This window comes from Dermacentor andersoni, chromosome 1 (genome assembly GCF_023375885.2).
Source record: "Dermacentor andersoni chromosome 1, qqDerAnde1_hic_scaffold, whole genome shotgun sequence".
Taxonomy (NCBI): domain Eukaryota; kingdom Metazoa; phylum Arthropoda; class Arachnida; order Ixodida; family Ixodidae; genus Dermacentor; species Dermacentor andersoni.
Window position 1 is genome coordinate 375,619,251 of NC_092814.1, and position 8,137 is coordinate 375,627,387.

Consider the following 8,137-nt stretch of genomic DNA (forward strand, 5'->3'; position numbering starts at 1 on the left):
TGTCCCTTTAAAGCAAGCACTGTGCTACATGGCTTGGGCAAGCTGCCAGCCACAGAACCCACGAGTGCTTTTGTTAGGCAAAATAATTTTTACAGAAACTTTCTTCAGGATATGCATCTGAAAATTTTTTTGCCTAGCAATAGTTCTTGTAAATATTGACTAAATCCAATGCTTTCACCTGCACCTTTGTGTAGCTCAAATCCAGAAAGCAGTGCTCAATAAATGTCAAAACCCTGTGGGCCTTTTCGAGTAGATAACCTGGAAGACCCAGAACGAAGCGAAAAGGCAGGCCAGGCCTGCCAGCAGTGACGATGTCACAAACAATCGCTGCGCATCCATGTGTAGCGCCTCCCTTCAACCTCTTCTTTTGTAAAAGGAGCCTTAAGGAGGCCCCCCGCAAACTGAAAGCCTGAGTTGTTAGCATCCAGGCGCAGCCTCTTCAGCAGGCACTTTTCAACATATACACCGTCGCCGATGTCTACCTGTGAAACAATAGAACAAGCACAGATTAATTTTCTACACTTTTGATCAAGGAAAGGTTAGGAAATAGGGTAAGGTTTGCAAAAACGGAAGGAGCTGCTTCTTGTTGATATGGTTTAAAGAACAAAGTACCCTTACGTATACCATACGTGCGTTGTGCTGAGCTGTGTACTTTCACCTAAGACTAGAAAGTATTGGGAACTTCAATGCGAAAGACATTCATCTGCCTAGCTCTAAGCGAATGCGTTCCACCCCTTGGCACAGAATGAGATCTGGTGCTGTTCTAGCGATTAGCAGACATTGAAAGCTTCAAGCCTGATTTAGTATTAGGCCAAGGGTTAAGCTGTGCTCGATTATAGTCGGATACAACTTTAGAAAAACAGGGGCGTTTACTCCTCCGAGGCGGATGCACACGAGCATCCACTAATGGTTGCGCACTCTGGACTGACGTCATGCGCCGGACGGCCGGTGGCCCGCCGTAGGAGAAGATGGCCGCCCGGGCTTCGAACTAGGCCAAGTCGCGTCAGCTGTGCGTGTCAATGCCTCGTCACAGTGAATTCCCAAACAGTTTGTCATTGTCTATCATGCCGGAAATATTACTGCGAGCTTACGATGCGGCATCTGTGCCGCGTGCGTGTATTCTAAGCCGTGATCCGGCGAAGAAACATTGCAGCGAGCATTGCTGATGCTGCGCTATGCTTTGCCTGAAAACAGGATGTCTCGGTGACTGCTGCATACACACATCCTGCCTGTTTGTTCCATGTTTTTTATTTCGCTCCCGAGTGAAGTTAGGACAAGAAAAGTTTGCCAAAGTCTGGTGCCTGCTGTCAGCTGCGGGTGAGTTCGTGTACCGTGTCGCTGCATTTTCCGTCGGACGGGGTAACGTGATGGAGCAAAACCATTCTGAGGAGAAATTAGAAAAGCGTGCGTGCGTGAAACAAACCTACGAGCGTCTCAACAGAAAATATTTGCAAAAAAAGCCTCCAATGCAAAGATTTGTCGCCGTCAACTTAGCGTGAATGATTGTTGTCAACAGTGAGATAGCCGAGCGTCTAACAGCAGTGTTCGAGCATTGTGTATAGCACCGTCGATTGATTTCTTTCCACCAGTGCTCACCGTGCACGCAAGCTGTAGAATGCGTGCTGTGGCACAGTCACGCATAAGTTGTGTTGCCAGCGTTCCTGCTTCCATGCGTGTTTGCACTAACTCATATTTGTCCTTTTATTTTATATTAGCATTTGTTTTTGCTAGTTTTCTTTCAGCAAAGTCTTTACACATTTTCATTAGCGAATCTCATTCAAAGCACTAACTCCTGTACACTGCACGACTGGCCTCTTCCGTCTCATTAAAACCTTTCTCGCTGGTCTACCTCGTCTTCTCAATCTGCCTACTCGCTGCGTTTTCTGTCCTTGTTTCTTGTGCTGTTGCCGCAATGTGACTAACTAACTTGCTCAAAACAAATTTTGATCGCCTATCAAAACAGAAAGGTTTAGAGATACATTTTCTTAAAAGCGTCATGTGGGTTGCACAGTAACTTTGCCTCTTACCTCTGTTCATGTTTATGCGTCAGTGCATGTGGCAGCTAGCCAGAAGTGCACATGAAAGGCTGCATATTGTGAAACACCTTGCTATGCTGTTGAATTCTTCATGCATGCAGTCTTAGTAAACAAACGGTTTCACTGCCTATCACATATGATGGTGAAAATTTTCAGCACGAATAACAATGTGCAGTGGGGTGTTATTTCTGTCTGACGCTTTCGCCGTTGCAAAGACATTATTCAGTGAATGGAGCCCAGCAAAGCAGTGCACTAAGAGCTTTTGCAACTTTCACCCTTCATTACTTCACAAATGACATTGTCTGAACCTGGCCGTTGATCGACATGCCGATGGCTTGTGAATTAAATAATTGCCTCAATAAAACACATTCAACTTCACTCAGCATTTTTTAGCACAATGCTAGCAGAGCTATTCAGGGTGAATAATTGTGCTTACATTGGTGTTACTTGCCCGGTCAGATAAACAAATACAACAATGGCTGCGGTATGACTGATTTGACATGCAGACTGCTAATGGTGCCTTTTGAGCGTGCCCTTGACTACTGCTATTAATAGCTACCCGCCTGGGTATATTGGGCCTAACTAAGCTAATGATGTTTGATAATTGTTCTCTTATTCGCATTACTTGCCTGGGCCAGGTAACCAAAATAAACAATGCCACCACATGAATGTGTGTTTGCATGCAAGCTGCCAACAGTGGCTGTCATTCTGCATTGATTGCTGCCATTTCACCAACAGTGGCGACGGATTGACTGCGCTTTGACGTGCAGACTGCTAATGGTGCCTTTCAAGCGTGCCCTCGACTACTGCTATTAATAGCTACCCGACTGAGTATATTGGGCCTAACTAAGCTAATGATGTTTGATAATTGTTGTCATATTCGCATTACTTGCCTAGGCCAGGTAACCAAAATAAACAATGCCACCACATGAATGTGTGTTTGCATGCAAGCTGCCAACAGTGGCTGTCATTCTCGCACTGATTGCTGCCGTTTCACCAACAGTGGTGACGGCTTGACTGGGCTTTGACGTGCAGACTGCTAAAGGTGCCTTTGAAGCGTGCCCTGATGACTGTTATTTCATCACAGGGCCCGTCATGCTCATAGGTGGCTGCCCAATAGAGTATTTTGGGCCTTCTGACATTGGCATTATTCATCTCAACGGGCTGGAAAAAACAGTAGGGACAGCACAACTGCACGCAAAGCACAATGTGCTTTGGCGTGCAGGCTGCTAAGAGTGGCTGTCAATTTCATTCACGTTGACTACTGCTTTTTCGTGTGAAGCTGGACAGTGGATGCCCGAATGAGCATTTCGGACCCCACATAGTTATTCAGGGTTAATAACTGCATTTGCATTCAGATTTTCCGGCATTTCAGCACGTTTCCATGCCAACGCTTATATTGAGCATGATCTGTGCAGGACGTTGCTTTTTCAGAATTGGGCTTCTATTAAAAGGAATATGTCATCAAATGAACTGCTTATTTATTTGAGAGGCCATGGGAGAATGCTTGGCTGCTGTGCTTGACACACAGTACACCGCTTCAGTGATGGGAGATCCATTGTTGCGTTTGCCGAGGTATGTGTGGCTGGCAGGAGGTCTGGACCTCGCTTCACGCAGAGTCAGAGACGAGGAGAGTTTTCTCTGCGAATAATTCTTTATACAATGTTTACATGTTGTCGTCGTTATCAGGACAGAGACCAACAGAGCAGCTGCAAGCTGCTTAAATAACACCCCTCAGTCCAAAATCCCCCAGACAGTCCCCAAGGACGAAACAAGGTCGAGAGAGAGAGGGTCCGGGCAGCCTCCGGGGTCCTAATGCCGCTCTCGGTGGCCGGCGCTTCCTTGAACCGCGCTGTGGCGTCGGGACGATTTGGCGGTAGGTCAGAATGGTGCGCCGGTCAAGCTTTATGGCCCGCATAGGACAAAGGGAACCAACTGCAAGGCACTGGGTCGAAACACAGCCCTCCTTTGGAAACTGTCCCAAACACAGCGGGAGTCGTTTGTGGTGCGGGCGCCGCCGGACAAACGAGGGGGAGGGGGGGATTGCATTGCTGCCGGGACGGGGAGGGGCCGAAAAGCAGTCCGTGATCCGGTGGCTGCTTCCGTCGTGGACGCCGTGCAGCCGCGAAGAAACCCGAGCCGTGCACGTAGTCGTGTCCGAAGCAGGCAGGAACCATGCAGGGATGAATGCTGCCTCCACGGTCGACAAACCATAGCACTGGCCTTCCGTCAGGCAAATCCCAGGGCACAAACATAACACCACATACGCTTCGAGAACTCGTTAGTGATCTTCTCGATCGTCGGTATCTCGTTGTGGTGAAAGAAATCGTGCACACGACCTCAGCGCACATGTGTCCTACTTCGTGCTGCTTCTTCTTTTCTCCACATTTTGTGGGCGTTTTCACGAGGGTGTCGACAGTTTGCCACCCGAAATATGCGAAGCTTTGACCTCCCTCCTCACCTTTAACACGGTGCTTTCGCTGACACTGAGCATCTTGGGTTTGTAATGGTTGCGATAAATGCATTGTGTTATATAAGTACTTGTTCAGTAGCAACTGATTCATTTGAAGCTCGGAACAGGAGTAGTAAATGTGCCGTGTACATGTAAACAAGCACAAATGCCATGCAGAGTTGCTCTTTCTACTTTTGCCACTAGCAATGAAGCTAAAGACGACGGGCAGCGTTGTGGAAGGCACGGGGTTATTTTTCTGTCGCGATCTGGCATGTGCTGTAGCACATGAGAGCTCTACTAAACCAGTCATCAAAGTCTTTATTTATACCGAGAATTGCGCGTTTCCGAAGCACGATTTTTTGAGCGGGATTATTTTAGTCGCGGAGGCAATCGGACGTCGCGCTTCAGTCATCTGGGCGGGGCCTCCCCTTTTTTCTAAAGTTGTATCCGACTATAGTGACGCACAAGTGCTCGAGAACTATTGAACAAGGCGCAATTGTTTTCGGTTTACTGACTGCACTTGGGTGTAAAGCTTTTGTCTGAGAAATGAATAAACCACATACACAAGCAGCATTTTCATAGTTAGCACAGTCTTTAATAGGTACTGATACCTTCAATTTAGAAAGCCCTGTATATTGGGCCTCATCAAACTAATTTCATAAAAGGTTTGGCAAGGTAGAAGCATAGAATTTTAGAGTCATTAGAAGACAGGTGAAATGAGTTATTTATTGCAATTATTACTCAAATTTAAAATTTAGACCACTCGTCCAGTTTGTACATGCCACATAAGCATGTAGATATCAAAAATGGGGATTAGAGAAAACCTTCCCTTGGAGGTTCATTATTGGAAGCAGTCATGCCCTCGAGGAAAAATAACTTCTTTTTCTGTAGGCAGAAATGAGGCTCGGGTATTTTATTGACACATATATATGCCCATGCATATATGTTATCTCTGCTGTAAACCTTTTTTTCATGTATATGCAAGGTGTGTGTGTAACATCTCATTGTGCACAAAATCAAATCCATAAGAACCCGACAAGAAGCTAAACAAACAAGAGAGCAATCCCAGTGACAAGCCATGCTAAACGAACGAGGTAGCCATCCCAGTAACAACCCGTATCAAAAATTTTACTGACATGAATTCTGACCTTTCAAACATAACATGTGTATATGAATACTATCTACATTAGGGCGATGGGCAACTTTAAACAATGGCTACGCCAACATCAGAACTACGTGGATGAGAAAAGAGTGGCATCAAATGCTTTGGCAGAGCATGCAGCAATGACTAAACACAATAGTGACTGGATAGTGTCTAGCATAATCGGCCAGGGAAGAAATTGGAAGCCATGCCTGTACCCGGATTCCCCGGAGATGCAATCAACAGGACACACGTTTATCTGAAACCAAGGAGCCCACGCCCATCTTATGCTAAAACTTACTTAAATAAATATGCACTTCCACTTTTTTTAGCCTTATTGTGAACAAGGCTTCCATATGGAAGCCAAAATGTATTGCTTTTAATGTTGTATTTGGTTGGTCTATGTCTTTCTTTGTCATGTTTCATACCGACCACACAGGCTTCTATGAAACTCTTGACGATACAACTTTTGTGCGATAGCATTGCTTAAGGCACTTTTGCCTAAACCATGCCTTTAGGCGGTACAACGCATTTTTCTAGACACGAAACCTCAATTCATGGTTCTTAAAAAGGCATTTTGGCTAGATTAATATAGTCTATATGGAGTATATAACGCATAATTACTGAAGTGTCCAATTATATTTAACTCAGAGGAGGCTACTTTAGGTAAATTCATTAAACTGAGGGCACTCCACCAAAACATAAAATTCGTGATCAGCCACTAGAAATCCTGAAAATGGCAATACAGTAAAATGATTGCATATTACACAAATGTATCCTACAACTCGAAAGGCAGCGCCAGTTTTGTACGCACCTTTGAGAAAGCACACAGATCACGTGCTTTATTGTCGTGCTGTCCAGCTTCCAGCAGTGCAGCAGGTTCCTGCTTGATGTAGGGATGCCTCCAGAATCCGCATAGCCTTCAAAAGTAAGAAATGTTTAATTTATTGTGTTGTGAACCTGGGAATTTGTGATTTACCAGTGTCATGTGGAATCGCAAAGAGAGCCTCACACAGCCAGCTGCATGAATTTGCGTCTGGTTGCACAAATGTCTCTTTGTTATATCTAAGGAGGTTACACTGATATTTTGTAACAAGCGAAGTTTCAGGAAGGAACGAAATCAGCAACAACAGGCTACCAGGACAATCAAAAACAAAACTCAAATCTGCAGTAAAACGTGGCGCATTGGATTAAACAAAAATATTAAGCACATGAAAAGCATTCTGAAAGCTAGATCGCGATTTTGTAGCGATGCTATTCCTTTTCGTTATTCGTTAGTGGTTTGACCGTCGCCCCGGTCCGTGCTACGTACTGGAACAGCCGGCCGTTTGCGGTAAGCGACAAGAGTGGTATAGAATCGAGGGGTAAGTATCGCTACAAAATCGCAGTCCTTACTTTATTACGCACTGCCGTATAACCTACGATTGCAAGAGCTGGCATCCCGTTCGTAAGAATTGGTTGGTCTATGTCTTTCTTAAATGCCGGTGTCTGAAATGTCTCGATTAAAAATAAACTTCGTTACTGTAATATCGGCCTATGTCGGGTCTGCAACATAGAAGACAAATACGCGAAGACACTCAAGAACATAAACAATACACAGGTTCTCGCGACGTGGTCATCCAAACCAAACTGTATACATAGAAAAATCTTCATACAAGCTTCTATCTGCTTAAGCGTCAAACATAGGAATCGTGTGCCAACGCGCGAAGCCCATGATACATCGACGGATACATTACACATGTACTGTACTTGCGGGAATGCATATATAACGAATAACTTCTTGCCAGAAAACTACCGAACGAACAGCAACTTTCAGTGTTTTCATAATTGTGTGCCCATTCAGGCATAGCAATCAAGGCGGGTAGCATATATTTTACAGCAGAATGCAAGTACGCTGTAACATCAGAGGAAGCCTTCGTGAAATTGTTTGCTAAATGTGCACAGCAAGACGGCCAACCTACGATCAGAAAGCGCGTTGCTCTAGCTAGTTACACAACATTCATTACGTAAATCATAAGTTCAAGAATGCGCGCAAGGGCCAAACTTGCTTACCTTTCAAAAAGACTTGGCCAACGCTCCTTCGTCTCAAAGGTACCGAGGCACCGACGTTTTTCTGGCGCAAGCACTGTAGAACTTCCGATGAACTCCAGCTCCACAAAAGCACAACCTTCAACAGTCTTCCATACACTACGATTCGAAGCTTCAGTACCAGACTTTTCACGAGAGCGCGGGCAGGCAGCTCGGCAGAACAAAGGCAGCTCGGACGGGCGCTGTAGTAGGACACTCTGTCGACACTGGTAGATCGCACGAAACACACGGCGAACTAACGGCGTTACACAAGTCCGGAGGGTTTGCGATGGTTACTGCACACGACAAGGAGCAGATTTTTTCTAGGCACTTCTAAAATATAACTCAAATACCGCCTTACTGCAAGGTGCATTCACTACAACCAACGTGGTGTGTCGACCCAATGCCTCCTTTACTAGATGCCAGCCGCGTTGCTCGCTT

At 45.4% G+C, this 8,137-nt stretch overlaps 1 long non-coding RNA gene across 1 annotated transcript; it reads right to left on the bottom strand.

The window, feature by feature from the left end:
* Nucleotides 1-265: 265 nt before the first annotated feature.
* LOC140215409 (uncharacterized) lies at nt 266-7,845 on the bottom strand. The gene is made up of 3 exons (XR_011892363.1): nt 7,682-7,845; nt 6,444-6,549; nt 266-482 (listed from the first exon to the last, which is right to left on the bottom strand). It is a non-coding gene; the product is annotated as an uncharacterized lncRNA (long non-coding RNA).
* Between the last annotated feature and the right edge of the window lie 292 nt (nt 7,846-8,137).